The following is a 15099-nucleotide window of genomic DNA, read 5'->3' as shown; positions in this document are numbered from 1 at the left end:
TGAAGGCTGATAGCCAGAAACCGGTCCTTGGATGCTTGATTCAGGTCTAGGAAAGACATGGCTTGGTAGTTCGGACTGGACTGTTCCCATGAGGCACAGAGTCAGAGCTGATTTGCATATAGCCAGTGTCTAACCCAGGGTGGTGTGGAGTGCAAAAAAAATATGGATTTAGTCCCAGATCTTTGTACTGGGGTGAATGTAAGACATTGTTCTGCATTCTGTCCATCAACTGTGTTTTTGCAAATTTTCACCCCAAGTGGGCTGGGTATGCTCAGACGTGAGTCCCAGACTCTCCACATCACTGGAGTCAAGCTATCCAGGCTAAAGAAGGCTGATAGCCAGAAACTGGTCCTTGGATGATTGATTCCGGTCTAGGAAAGACATGGCTTGGTAGTTCGGGCTGGACTGTTCCCATGAAGCACAGGGTCAAGGCTGATTTCCATATAGCCATTGTCTGACCTAGGGTGGTGTGGAGTGCAAAAAGCGATGGATTTAGGCCCAGATCTTTGTACTGGGGTGAATGTAAGACATTGTTCTGCATTCTGTCCATCAACTGTGATTTTTGCAATTTTCACCCCGAGTGGGCTGGGTATGCTCAGACGTGAGTCCCAGGCTCTCCACATCACTGGAGTTAAGCTATCCAGGCTGAAGAAGGCTGAGAGCCAGAAACCGGTCCTTGGATGCTTGATTCCGGTCTAGGAAAGACATGGCTTGGAAGTTCGGGCTGGACTGTTCCCATGAGGCACAGGGTCAAGGCTGATTTGCATATAGCCATTGTCTTACCTAGGGTGGTGTGGAGTGCAAAACAACAATGGATTTAGGCCCAGATCTTTGTATTGGGGTGAATGTAAGACATTGTTCTGCATTCTGTCCATCAACTGTGTTTTTTGCAATTTTCACTCGGAGTGGGCTGGGTATATTCAGACGTGATTCTCAGGCTCTCCACACCACTGGAGTCAAGCTATCCAGGCTGATCAAGGCTGATAGCCAGAACCAAGTCCTTGGATGCTTGATTCCGGTCTAGGAAAGACATGGCTTGGTAGTTCGGGTTGGACTGTTCCAAAGGTGCACAGGGTCAAGGCTGATTTGCATATAGCCAGTGTCTAACCCAGGGTGGTGTGGAGTGCAAAAAAACGATGGATTTAGGCCCAGCTCCTTGTACTGGGGTAAATGTATGACATTGTTCTACATTCTATCCATCAACTGCGTTTTTTGCAATTTTCACCCCGAGTGTGCTGGGTATATTCAGACGTGATTCTCAGACTCTCCACAACACTGGAGTCAAGCTATCCAGGCTGATCAAGGCTGATAGCCAGAAACAAGTCCTTGGATGCTTGATTCCGGTCTGGGAAAGACATGGCTTGGTAGTTCGGACTGGACTGTTCCCAAGAGGCACAGGGTCAGAGCTGATGTGCATATAGCCAGTGTCTAACCCAGGGTGGTGTGGAGTGCAAAAAAACAATGGATTTAGGCCTAGATCCTTGTACTGGGGTGAATGTATGACATTGTTCTACATTCTGTCCATTAACTGTTTTTTTTGCAATTTTCACCCCGAGTGTGCTGGGTATACTCAGACGTGAGTCCCAGGCTCTCCACACCACTGGAGTCAAGCTATCCCGGCTGATGAAGGCTGATAGCCAGAAACCGGTCCTTGGGTGCTTGCTTCCGGTCTGGGAAAGACATGGCTTGGTAGTTCCGACTGGACTGTTCCCATGAGGCACAGGGTCAGAGCTGATTTGCATGTAGCCAGTGTCTAACCCAGGGTGGTGTGGAGTGCAAAAAAACGATGGATTTAGGCCCAGATCTTTGTACTGGGGTGAATGTATGACATTGTTCTACATTCTGCCCATCAACTGTATTTTTTGCAATTTTCACCCCAAGTGTGCTGGGTATACTCAGACATGAGTCCCAGGCTCTCCACACCACTGGAGTCAAGCTATCCAGGTTGATGAAGGCTGATAGCCAGAAACCGGTCCTTGGATGCTTGATTCCGGTCTGGGAAAGACATGGCTTGGTAGTTCGGACTGGACTGTTCCCATGAGGCACAGGGTCAGAGCTGATTTGCATATAGCCAGTGTCTAACCCAGGGTGGTGTGGAGTGCAAAAAAACGATAGATTTAGGCCCAGATCCTTGTACTAGGGTGACGTATGACATTGTTCTACATTCTGTCCATCAACTGTGTTTTTTGCAATTTTCACCCCGAGTGTGCTGGGTATACTCAGACCTGAGTCCCAGGCTCTCCACACCACTGGAGTCAAGCTATCCAGCTTTTCAAGGCTGATAGCCAGAAACCGGTCCTTGGATGCTTGATTCCGGTCTGGGAAAGACATGGCTTGGTAGTTCGGACTGGACTGTTCCCATGAGGCACAGGGTCAGAGCTGATTTGCATGTAGCCAGTGTCTAACCCAGGGTGGTATGGAGTGCAAAAAAACGATTGATTTAGGCCCAGATCCTTGTACTAGGGTGAATGTATGACATTGTTCTACATTCTGTCCATCAACTGTGTTTTTTGCAATTTCACCCCGAGTGTGCTGGGTATACTCAGACGTGAGTCCCAGGCTCCCCACACCACTGGAGTCAAGCTATCCAGGCTGATGAAGGCTGATAGCTAGAAACCGGTCCTTGGATGCTTGATTCCGGTCTGGGAAAGACATAGCTTGGTAGTTCGACTGGACTGTTCCCATGAGGCACAGGGTCAGAGCTGATTTGCATAGCCAGTGTCTAACCCAGGGTGGTGTGGAGTGCAAAAAAACGATGGATTTAGGCCCAGATCATTGAACTGGGGTGAATTTATGACATTGTTCTACATTCTGTCCATCAACTGTGTTTTTTGCACTTATTACTCAGAGCACATAAACACCACCTGCGATGCAAACAAAACTCCCCTCTTTGTAATAAAGGAGCAGGGATAAATCAAGATTTCTGTGACACACTAGCTAGCTTTTTCAAGAGAGGGTTGTTGATATTCAAAATAAATTTGCGGCAAACAAAGTAGCTAATCTTCCAGTTGAGCATATGCAAACTTACCTAGAGGGCAGAATCAGCTTCTCCACCTTCAAGACTCCCGAAGGAACAACTCCTAACTCTGTTCATTAAATATGGCTCACCATATGATCCCTGGCCACCCTGTATAATGCACATGATACCTGCCAAAGGGGCAAAAAATCTGAGACAAATCCCTAACGATATGTTTATCAGTGGGATCCACCCCTTCCAATGGAAACTTGCCTCAATTCTACCACTTCTAAAAAAAGACAAGCTGGATACTGCAGACCCGAGTAATTATCGCCCTTTCCTGAGACTCCCTATTGCTGCTAAGCTGGGAAAGTAAATTATGAACGAACAAATCGCAAAATTCATAGAAGTGAACTCGCTGCTAGATGACACACAACATGGATTTAGAAAAAATCATAGTACAGAATCTGCACTAACTGTAGTAACGTAAGATATACAGGAAGTTCTTGACAGAGGGGAGACTGCGGTGCTGGTGCTGCTTGACCTCTCTGCTGCCTTTGTTACGGTCAGCCACGAGATCTTGGTGAACCTGCTCCATGACCTGGGGATAAAAGGAACAGCAATGGGTCTCCTAAAATCGTTTCTAACAAATCGACAACAAAACATGGCAATGGGCAATTTTGTCTCCAGGCAGTTTCCCCTGCCATGCGGAGTCCCACAGGAATCGGCACTGTGCCCCACCCTTTTTAAATCTTTATGTTATGCCACTGGCGTCAATAATTAAAGACGCTTGTTTTACCTTGGCCTAATATGTGAATGAAACACAAATTGTGGTGTCTCTGACTAAGGTGGACAAAAGATCATGTTAGGCATTCAGCTCATGTATGAAGAAGGTGAGCAATTGGATGGATGGCAATTGCCTGAACCTGAATGGCTCAAAGACCGAGGTCATCATCTACTGTAACAGTCATCTATCTGACTCTCACATCAGGTCTTCTGAACAGACTGCAGATTCTGCAAATGCATTGGCCTGCTTCCTTTTTTAAATAAGAAAATACGAATCAGCAAGAGAAGCCATCAGAAAACTACATTGTTTGCCTGTTAGACAATGTAGTAAGTTCAAAGTCCTCTGTCTGGCATTTAAATCTTTGCAAGGGCTGGCGCCTGACTAGTTTAGGAGAAAATGTAAATCAAACATAACAGCAAAAGAAAAATGTTCAGGTTCAAACAGGAACACAATGGTCTCCCCATTTAAAAAGGCTACATGAGGATGTGAGCATTTACAGGACAAAGGCAGTGCTCTGGAATAAATTGACACTTTCCATAAAAACAGCTCCTTCTCATCTCAGTTTCAGAAAAGCCTTAAGATCCAGGCTTTTTACAAAGGATGGATAAAGCATCTTAGCCTCCTGCGTACCACATTGGCTTTTTCTGTTGCCCTTGATCAGAGCGTCAGGATGCCCTCGGGCATAAGCTGCGCTTTCTAAATTATATTAACTGTAGATTACTTTACATATGCATTACATTACAGTATGTTCAGGATAATAGGATAAGCGGAACAGGAATTAGGAAGGCTAAGGAGGGAGTACCAAAGGCACTTGGAAGACCAGAGCAAGGGGTCTAGGTCAACTAAAAAGATTATGACCAAATGGACTGTACACAGGGCTAAGAGGGTCATGAAGATCAGGACCGAGGGGACCACAGCTTGATTTACCAAGTGAGGAAGAATAATTATTACAATTAATAGGACCAGGGTGAGGTGGTAAGAAGTTCAGCCAGTATCTGGGTTGGGCAGGAGGACCAGCACTAGAATTGCCAGGCTCAGAAAGATCCGAACAAGGAGAATCGGGATCAAGAACACCTGGATCAATGGTTGCATACCAGTAGACCTAAATGGGCTTGATGCAGATCCAGGAGGACAAGGACAATCAAATCAGAAGGACAAAGTTTAAGAGTACCAAGATAGGAGAACGCAGAAGGGACCAGGACCAGCAGCGTTACATCTAGGAGATTGAAAGTGAGTAGAAACAGGACAAGGAGACTAATAACAAGAGGACCACAAACACCGGCGTAGCTAGGGGGGTGCGGTGGGGACGGTCCGCCCCAGGCGGCACTATTTTGAGGACGGCGGCCGCGCTGCACTGGCCTGCACTGGCCTGTTGTGGCGGCCTCTATAATTTATTTGGGGATACTGACTGACACTACTGTCAGTCAGTGTACCCAAATAAATTATAAAGGCAGCCGCAACAGGCCAGTGCAGTGCAGACGCCATATAAAGGGCAAGTGTGGCGCAGAAGCACCGCACATCACGTGGACGCGCTACCTGCCGTCCGAATAATTGCTCTGAGGGGGTGGGACCACTGCAGGTAGCAGAATGTCAAAACCGCGAGGTCAATGCTGGGGTCCTCCGACCATTTAGAGTGTGTGAAAGAAGCGCGAGGGCAATCAAGATGCGAGCTGGAGCTGGACTCCAAAACAGTGAGAACCTATTTCTTGATATTAAAAAACACTCTGCATTAAAACTTAATTGAAGAATCAATTACTGAGATGGGCATATAGCTTTGTAGTTCGATTCTGTTGCATTTGTTTTTTAAAGAAATGGGAGTATAGTAGATGTTGACCAAGTTGGAAGAAAATTAGCAGTGCCACAATTATTAAAAATATTTGTTACAGCGGAGCCAAAATGTCCAAATTACATCTAAAAATATCTCAAGGAACTCCATTGGGTCCGGGGATTTTGCCAGATGGCCTCTAATGAATAGCAAGTGAAACGTCATCAATATCAAGTTGATCTTTATGTTCGGCATCTGGACTACATGTAGTGTATGAAACACAGATAAGATTGTTGTAGCGGTAGATCAACTGAAAATGAGATACTTAATGTGAGCCCTGAATATGGGTGTTTATTATCGTTGCAAAGCTATTTCTGATTTTAATCAAATTGACCTTCTCCCAAAAATATTTTGGATTATGATTGTCAAACGTGGCATCAGCCAGTCCCAGTGCATAATTTGGAGTTCCCTCCTTCTATTTTATTTCTAGTTTCTTTTTTTTTGTTTACTTTTCTTCTTCTACTTTAATAAAAATAATAATAATGAAGATATTTGTAAAGCGCTATGGCTGCGCCATCTCAGCAATACTAGCCAGGCACTGTGACTGACCCACATCCGAGACCAGCAAACTGGCAATATACAACTTTGTGCCCGGTAAGACCTATTCTCCGATTCTTAGCCAATGCTGCAGGCGGTCCCCTGTTGGTATCAGAACAAGCATCGTACCACAGTGGAGCTCGTGCAGGTGCACTTACTACAGGTTTTGACAGGGCAATTAGTGCAAACACATACATTAACAAAGGACTCCAAGGCTTGTGCTGGACTGAGTGTCTCTGAAAGACGTCATAACAGTAATCAAATGTAATTTTATCAATGTTTTCAAGAATACGTGTGTGTTGAATTGGTGCCATGCTAGTAGCGGTCTAATATTTTGTACAACAGGCTGGTGAATATATAGAGCATGTTTGCTAACTAGAGGTGGGGTGGGGGACAACAGTGACAAAATTACCAGATGGTGGTCCATATAGTTTCATCCATAACATACATACATACAAAATTTATTCAAGAGGCCATGCGACATAAAGATGTAATCAACCATCAAGGCGCAGCCATACCCCCAAAAAAGTAGCCACTGAAACTGCTGTAGGGGAATTATTTTCATCTGTAATGATTAAATCATAATTGGAAATAAAGTGACCTAACATTACTTACCTGGAATCAGCAAATACAAAAGGACCCAGTGGCGTAGCTAGGGGGGTGCGGTGGGGGTGGTCCGCCCTAGGCGGCACTATTTTATGGACGGGGGCTGTCTAGCCCTGGACCGTGTAATGTATGTGCATGTAACTTGCATGATCCAGGTAACTATTAGCGGTGATACTAGGTGTCTCTCGGACCTCTTTCAGGTGCTCGCCGTCCTTTTTCCCCAGCACCCCCGCCAGGGGGCGGCAATCTGAAGGCTAGCCCCAGGCGCCACAAGCTCTAGCTATGCCTGAACAGGGCAAATTGGTCCAAGACTGAAGGAAACAGAAAAGACCATCATGGCCAAAATGCAAAGTTTATGATAACTTGTACAATAGGAAAAGAAGGATCGGGACAACCAGGCCTAAGGAGACCAAGAACAAGATAGCAGCTTGGTCAGGTCAAGGAGAACTAGGTTCAGAGAAGCCCAAACTATATGAAACATGGTCAAGAGGTTCAGGGACAAAAGGCAGGGAATCTTGAGAAGGACATGCATTATTAAAAGGAAGACTAGCATAACCTTGGCCAAGAGTCCCAGCTGGGTCACAAGCAGCCAGATTCAGAAGGAAACAATCTAAAAGGTCCAGTAACAAATAACTATGTGGATCAGGAAGATCACGGCATAGAGGATCAGGACTTTGAGTACCAGGACCATGAGACCAGAGTGAGAACGTAAAGGAGGATCAGGACCAGGTACACCAGGACCAGGATGAGCACAGCCTTGATTTTGAGGTCACAGGGCCAGGAACAGGATGGCCAGTAAGAGGAGCAACAGGATGATCAGTCTCAGGAGGGCCACATAAAGGACGTCCATTAAAAGGTTTTGTAGCAGCATGAGGCCAAACATCAGGAAGAGCAGGGACAAGAGAATCAGGACCAGATCCAGGAAAACAAGATCCAGGCAAACAGGACAGGGGGCCAGAGCAAACAAGGAAGAAAATAGGAGCAAATACCAAGATAACTAGGAGGACAAGAACCCAGAGGGCCAGAATCAAAAAGGATAAGAAGAATCAGAACCATTGACAGACCTATGGTTGCCAGGGGATCAATGACCATATGACCAGGGTCCAGAGTATCATGTGGAGCACAAAGACCAGAACCTGGGGCTAGCAGGACCAGCATAAGATAGATCAGAAGGACCAGAAAGGCCAGATCCATGAAAATGAAGGGGACTAGATCTGGCTGTACAGAGGACAAGGACAAAAACAACAAGTTTCAGAACTGTCAAAACAAAGAGACTCTTGGCTATTGGGTGCAGTTCCAGAGGACAATGAGGACAAGGCAAAGGGCCAGAAGGACCAAGCTGATTCAAAGCAGAAATAATAGAGCTAAAATTGCTAGGCCTAAGAGGGCCAGGACACAATAGACCAGGTAGACAGGAACTGATGTTATGGGATCATGGGTGGAGAAGTGTGGCTCAATGCTTGGAGCGGCAGACCTTGATGCAGAACACTGGCCAGGGACCAGGGTTCGATTCCCGCCTCGGTGGGTTTCGGGCTTAAATTCCTCTGACCGGATATTCTCGCCTCAGTGCCGATTCTAAGCATGGGTCCCACGCTGCAACTCTGGGCAATAGCTTGCTTAGTCTCCACAAAGGCCCCCAGATACACAAAGGATGCCTGGTTTCACCATGGGATGCCCAGGAGTGGACACCCCACAAGGAAAAGCCAGGAGGGGTTCCCTTGTGGTAGGAGTACAAGCGCCGGGATGCCTCCGGGTCACTGTTCGCGCTATACAAATACGCCACATTTACATTTACATTTACATCAGATGAGAAGGGGGAGAAGGATCAGAAGGGCCAGTTTAAATGGATGGGGTCAAGAGCATCAGTAAAGAAACGAAAGAGCGAGACGAACAGAGTCTGAAGGACCAGGATGGCCGGAAGGACACGAACCAAGAGGATTAGGCATACAAAGCCTCAAACAAGGAGGAGCAGAAACAAAAGGATCACCTCTAGTGGGTAAGAAAACCAAAAAGAGAGCATGAACTGTTAGGACCGGGAATTTAAAGACCATTGTTAAGCAAACCAGACTGACAGTGAGGAGATTTAGGAGAGCAGGACCTGAAAAATAAAGGGAAAATAGCCAGGTAACCAGAGCCAACAGGACCCAGGCAGTGATGACCAGTGGGACTACAACCTAGGAAAAAATGAATCTCAATTTACAGAGGCCCAGGAGTATCGGGATCTGGCTTACTAGGAGAAGCAGGACCAGGATCGGGATGAGGAGAAAAAGGAGGACCAGTATGGAGAATGCCAGGATGATAGGGACCATGATAACCCAAGTTGGTGGATAAGAACAGGATGACTTCAACAAGGAGGATCAGGATAAAGTATCACAATTAGTCAAAAATGACAACAAGCTTGATGACCAGGGTTAAGGGTGTAATGGAATGCTAGAGGAGGACACATAAAACTAGTCAGGTCCAGAGAATGTTGCCTAGGGCCATTAAGAGAGGAGAACAGATGGGGCAATACTAGGTGGACTGCAAGATTCAGAATAAGCAAGTGCATGAACTCAGTGTCAGTGGACTAGAGAGGTCAGAACCAAGGGACCAAGACCTGAAGTTCCAAGTGGATCTGGAGGACTAGGAACTGAGGAATTAGGACCAGGCTGGTGAGGATCAAGGGAACCAGGACATCCAGAGCCATGAGGACCAAGAGAAAAAAGCCAGGACCAAAATAATCAGTCCAAGGACAAGAGGACCTAGTAAGGAGGACCAGCACAAGTGGTGGCAGTACCAGGTGAACCACAAAAAAAGGATCAGGGCAAGTAGAATCAGGATTAACCAAACTAGGAATATTAGGACTGCCATCCCCTAGGAGAACAGGACAACCGGTCAAGGTGAATAAGGACCCAGTGGACCAGCAAGATATGGATCACTTGTACACAGGTCCGAAGGCCAAAGAAGGGCTAATACATGGATGAACCAGGAAGAGACCTAGGAAGACCAGGGCCAGTAAGGACTACAACCAGGACCCCCAGATACAGGAAAGCTAGACCAGGGACAGTAGAAGTATCAGGAGCAACAAAACAACCTATAAAGTTTTACTTTGGATCAGGACAAGGAGGAGCTAAATGCCCAAAGACCTGGTAGTGAAGGAAGAACACAAGGAGCAGGACACTTCTGTGAGTCTAGTCTACATGTACTGGGATATCCCTCAAGTAAAGGTTTGTTATTCATCCGTCTTATGCTGCCAACTGCTAGTAACACCCCCCTTCAGTCCACATATGGAACTGGTAAGTATTTGATCAGGACTGGTACACTCTGACCTCTGACTGAAGAAGACGCGGTCTGAAGCTTGCAACTCAGTACGATGGTGGATCCAAGGGCATAAGGACTAAAACTTGGCTGAGGAGTTTAAAGGTGGACGGGTGAAGATGAGTGTGGAACAATGTTAGAAAGGAAATTTTGGAACTCATATGGCTTAATTAGGGAAAAATGTTTATTAGCTAACAAAGGTATCAAAGGGAGATGGCAATCAGCAAAGGGAAGCTCAAGATCATACAAAGGCCTCGACAAGCTGGAGAGGGGGTGATGGAGGATCCAGGTAAATCATCTTAGATAGCCCGGAGAGAGATTATGTGTTACCCCATATCTTTGCAGTGACAGTCCAAGTGTATTTATGTGAGGGAGAATGTAGCAAGGGACAGCTTTACTTAAAAATCACACAATTGCTTGACAGGGAGAGAACAGAAACACAAAATATCTTCCAACATATTACACACTTCTACTCTCTCCCTATGCTGTTCCACTATGTGCTGCCTACCCCCTACTGCAAGGATGCCTACATTATAAGTAGAGTTTTTTGTTAAGTATAGGGGTGTCAGAGTAGGGGCCATTGATATAATGACTTTACACCATCTAGCTATTCAGCGTAAAACTAATCTGGAATAGAAAATAATGTCCCTGTCACCCATAGATAAAAAATACCAGCATGTGGGGGCATTGTTTTTAATTGTTAATTTTTTTTTAAAAAAGAAATCCTGCTTTGGTAGCTTGTTTTTTAAAAAACATACATATTTTTTAACTTATTGTAGACAGCCATCATGCCTGACTGTCCTGTTCTTCAAATGTTTTGTGTATAAACAGGTACTTTCAATGCAAATAATTGTCTACAGGGTCACCAAACAACGGACAACTCTATATTTAGCTATAGAAGGTCCATCAGGAAGTTGAAGGAATTACTGTTCCTCATCCTGACAGAGTTAACTCTGTCTTAAAAACCCTAAATTAGGCCAAAGTTTTAATTGCTTCTGTCATGAGATTGGAATGAAGCCTCTTAATTATAATGTGCTGCTCACTTCACAGGTGGTGCTATGTAATTGTTTCTATTTTGATAAACTCACCCAAAATATTAGCTGGCTCTATATTACAACATTTACTTTTCTGGGTTTTACCTTTACAAGTCATTGTTTTAAGGTGGTTTTGTCTGCTTTGTTTAATTGTACCTAACCAGAATTAATATTCCAGAATGCACTGATCATAACTGATCATAACTAAGGGAGGGTGGCAAATTCTGCTCTACTGACAGAGTCTCCTGAGTTTTGACACTTTGCCCTCCTCTTGGAGCATTGAGTTCAGCAAAAAAAAAAAAACGTTACCACATATTTCCCCTATTAACGTTAAAAGGGTCAGGTTTCAACTCAAGCCTCATTCCTGACACATTTATTTGACTCCTGCATCACAACTCTCCTTTGAGATATGCTTGTACATCGCCTCGTTTGGAAGATGCATGGTTTTATCAAACACCAACTGAACTCGACTGACAGCTTGGGTTCAAACGCTGCACAGGAGTTTGTCAGCAGTAGCAATGTCTACCCCATGTGTATATTATATTTGCAATGACTGGTGAGGGTGATGAGTACTTTACAGCCTGATATTTAGGCAATTCCTTCCAATACAAAGAGTCTAAACGATAATCAATTCAGAGCTGAGAAGCCAGGGAACGTGCTAGGCTGGGCAGAGGCACCATATGAGCATGGGCAGGGACAGGGAAGCAACAATGAGTGCTGCCTCTACCTGTGCACTCATTAATTAATACAGAGCATTGGTCTCGTCACCAGGGAATTTATATGTGGAACTGTGGATCTGATTGATACTGGCTTAACAGGCAACACCACCTGAAGATTAAGCTTCCTGTCTAGGGTCCCAATTCACATCAGAGAACTTAGAACAGAAGTCTAATTGTACGACTTTTGATATTCACAATAGTAAACTTAGAATAAAATTCTAAGTTTATAAGTTTCAGTGTTCACAAAGAAGAATTACAAGTAGTATCTGTACATCAGCTTTCTGGCCAGAGTTCCTACACTTGTGGCAGAATCTCTGACCTGAGTGTGAAGATTCCACTCTGCAGCAGGAGACTCCACTCTGCCTCAAGAGATTCTGAGTGCAGATAAATCTCTGAACTCAGAGTGAAGCTTTCACCCTGAGAATGGAAACTCCGCCTTATGTGTGAACGTAAAGGTAAAACTCATAATTTACCTTTGTAAATATCGAAAGTGGTAAACTAAGACTTTTGGTCTGAGTGTACGTTTGTGAATACTGAAAGTGGCAAACCTAGACTTTTGGACATATCCCAAAGGGACTCACCCCAGGATTACATCCCCAAATGCAGTCATGTCTCATAACCCCATGGAGGTGAACAGGATGAGCAAGAACACCTACAAAGTAGGCAAGCAAGTAGTGAGTGAGCACATGCTTGTGGGGATGGGATAGACTACTAGCCGGGGAGTGAGTGTAGATGGCCATGATCTGCAGGCAGTGAGGGTGGCTATGGAGACGTTTATTTAAAAGCTAATTTTGACTTGTAGGATCACAATGACTCTTGCACTGCAGGCTGTAAGTATAATTTGGCACTGCATGTGCTGGTGAGTTAAAGTGAACACTGATATTTAACCAGTGTGAGTGATAACGTTTGGAACAGTCACTACTGTCTGTTAGTCTATAATCAGATTGGCACTGAAGTTGTGGCATTAGCCCTGGAGCATGTCAGTGTTTGTGTAGATGTGGGCACTACAAGGAATCAGTTACCACTTACATAGCTGTATAAATATTTTACATTGCAGAAAAAAGTTCCTTATGTGATTGCTAGTAAGGGTTCATGTATCTTATATTTTTACACCATTGTGGGATCACGTTTAGAGAAGTAATCCTCAACATACACTGACATGCAGTGTCCTTAGCATTTTTGTTGTTTTGTTCATTTACTAGTTTGTGTTCAAGATTCACCGTCTTATTTGTATAGCTTTCCTTTGTGTATGTTTTGTGTATTTTCTTTAGTGTCTGAGTTTGTTTATTCAGTGCTTGATCCAGTGTTCTGAACATAGCAGTACATCTGTAGACATGTAGTTTACTCCTTTCCTTTCTCTCCCTCCATCATAATTGACAACATAATGGGGGGAGTGAAAGTAAGGCACTGCTGTTGTCACTGTTTTAAGTTTGCAACACAGTAGGTAGGACACGAGTTAAGAAACCGATCCCCCACCACTCTTGGACCCTCCAGGTTTCTGTTGCCACCTCGTTTGCTATGTCTTAAGTATTTAATCATTGCACTTGACCATTGTCCTTCTACAATGTATTCTCATCATACTCCAAGCACATACAATCCATTATTTTATCTTTTCTTGCCCATTCTGTGTGGTGTTATCGCAATACTTATCGCCCATTATAGAATTCCTTGAGTGTACCCGCTTTTAAAACGCCTCCACTGGGTATTGTACATGGAGATGTTGGACCATCCTTTTCATCCATTCTTGCATCCTGAGATGAAAACTCTTACCTCTGTTCTTCACCTCCTATATTACCCTTTTAAATATTCAATTGTTCTCGGAAAGAAATTACTAATCCTTATCATCAAAAAAGTAACACGTTTCTAAAATCATTTTATATGTGAGTTGTGTATGTTATCCTAATACCCAACATTCCAATGAGATGCTTTGTACCATTATGTAATGTGGTTTAGTTACAGTGTTGTATCTTCTTTTGGTTTCTATGTGATTACAATTAAAGGTAACATATTCTTGTCTATGCTAAGTAAAGGACTTGACACAATGCATAGTGAGACTGTATTTATTGTATTTATTTTTCGAATGTTTTCAAAATAATACACACTCAAGAACAAAATATGCTAATATTACAGGCAGGATAGAATAAAGTGTTTATGTTTTTGTAGAAGGACCTACAAAGTAAAAAAAATAGTATGAAAAATCAACAAAACAAGTTGGAAGACGGTTTCGAAATAATTAACAGTGTCATAGCAAAGCTGAACATAATTTTTGTGAGTAGCTACAATGAAGAGGAAGAAATGAATGCTGCAGATACCAGTTGTCTTTTTGTAGACGAAATCTTGGATGCTGATTTTGTGGGAAAATGAAATACATGATGAAATTATTTTAAACGTTCTATTAAATTATGAGATGTTACAAGAATAAATGTATTATTATAAAATAATAATGGTTTGAGAAACACTTCTTGCAGAGTTGGAATCATTCAGGTAGTACTGAAGTACTCATGATGCAAAGTGGGCCTTAAGGCATGGACTGCTTCAAACTCCTTTAGACTATGTATGCACTCTTCCATGCACCGTCAAACTTGTGTTTTATACCTTGAATACCCTAGTCTGCAGTGAGCCACACAGTACAATGTATCACATTTATTTTCTGTTACCAACTCAAACACTGATATTACAGTAAATAATTTTTTAGGATAGTTGCAATGTATCCCAAAAAGTTTTGTGAAAGCAGTTGAAACATTGATATTATAGTAAAGAAGTTTTAAAAATAGTTTCAAGGTGTCATAAAATGTTTTTTGTAAGTACTGCAACCATCGATATTACAGTAATGAAGTTGTGAAAATAGTTTCAATATATCACAAAAAGTCATTTCACTTCACTGAGAACATGTTTCTTTTCTATTGACAGATTTTATATCTTAACAATGGAAAATGTCACTTACACAGTGAGTATTTCTTTTTGGCATGTAGTGCTGTAGATTTAGATGCTTTTCATAGTCCTGTCATGTCGTGTTGTGTTTGGGCGAGGTAGTAGCTACAACAAAAAGGCTTGATAAAGGGCCTTGACTTTGAATCAGAATGTGAAACTCCTGAATAATTGACAACTCCAGTTAAAAAAAGCCGGAAAGTTGGTATGTGTTTGTGTAGATGATGTGTTGATTGAGTGGAAGATGAATAATGTAAAAAATAAGAAAGGCTGTTAGTGTGCAAATTATCCACTGCCTTTAGCCGGGGAAATAGTTACAACAAAAAGGCTCCATAAAGGGCCATGAGTTTGAAACTGAATATGAAATTGAACAATAATTGGTTACCCCAGCCAAGAAGGGTAGCAAGAGC

Source organism: Lissotriton vulgaris, chromosome 4_1 (genome assembly GCF_964263255.1).
Source record: "Lissotriton vulgaris chromosome 4_1, aLisVul1.2, whole genome shotgun sequence".
Lineage (NCBI taxonomy): Eukaryota > Metazoa > Chordata > Amphibia > Caudata > Salamandridae > Lissotriton > Lissotriton vulgaris.
Note: the sequence above shows the minus strand (reverse complement) of the source record.